Source organism: Fulmarus glacialis, unplaced genomic scaffold (assembly GCF_000690835.1).
Source record: "Fulmarus glacialis isolate BGI_N327 unplaced genomic scaffold, ASM69083v1 scaffold16178, whole genome shotgun sequence".
In the NCBI taxonomy this organism is placed as follows: Eukaryota; Metazoa; Chordata; class Aves; order Procellariiformes; family Procellariidae; genus Fulmarus; species Fulmarus glacialis.
The window spans coordinates 33,772-34,164 of record NW_009229110.1 but is presented as its reverse complement, the minus strand read 5'-3'; positions in this window follow the sequence as shown (position 1 = coordinate 34,164).

The window sequence follows — 393 nt, the reverse complement described above, 5'->3', positions numbered from 1 at the left end:
GGCTGGAAAGCTGCCTGGCGGAAAAGGACCTGGGGGTGTTGGTTGACAGCTGAATATGAGCCGGCAGTGTGCCCAGGTGGTCAAGAAGGCCAACAGCATCCTGGCTTGTGTCACAAATAGTGTGGCCAGCAGGACTAGGGAAGTGATTGTCCCCCTGCACTTGGCACTGGTGAGGCCACACCTTAAATACTGTGTTCAGTTTTGGGCCCCTCACTGCAAGACAGACATTGTGTTGCTGGAGCGTGTCCAAAGACGGCCAATGAAGCTGGTGAAGGGTCCGGAGCGCAAGTCTTAATGAGGAGTGGCTGAGGGAAGTGGGGTTGTTTAGCCTGGAGAAAAGGAGGTTGAGGGGAGACCTTATCGCTCTCTACAACCTCTGCAAGGGGGTTGGAG